Here is a 440-nt window from a genome sequence, read left to right as displayed (position 1 = left end):
ATAAGTTTCTTAGCCATTCAGCCTCTTTACCACCTGCAGCCAGAGCAATAAATTTTGCAGCCATGGTGGAGTCGGCTATGCAAGTTTGTTTCTTTGAACTCCAAGAAATCGCACCTCCACCAAGGTTGAAGATTCATCCACTTGTGGAAGCGTGATCTTCAACATAAGTTACCCAACTAGCATCTGTATATCCTTCCAAAACTGAAGGATATCCATTATAGGTTAACTTATAGTTAATTGTTCCTTCAAGTATTTCAATACTCTATTAACAACATGCCAGTGTTCTTTACTTGGATTATTTGTGTGCCTACTTAATCTACCAACAACATATGCTATATCAGGTCTAGTACAAGTCATGGCATACATTAGACATCCGATTATCTTTGAATATTCTAGTTGTGCCACTGGACAACCTTTATGTGGTTGTAAGCTAACATTTT

Source organism: Lupinus angustifolius, chromosome LG11 (genome assembly GCF_001865875.1).
Source record: "Lupinus angustifolius cultivar Tanjil chromosome LG11, LupAngTanjil_v1.0, whole genome shotgun sequence".
In the NCBI taxonomy this organism is placed as follows: Eukaryota; Viridiplantae; Streptophyta; class Magnoliopsida; order Fabales; family Fabaceae; genus Lupinus; species Lupinus angustifolius.
This window is presented reverse-complemented; position numbering follows the sequence as displayed.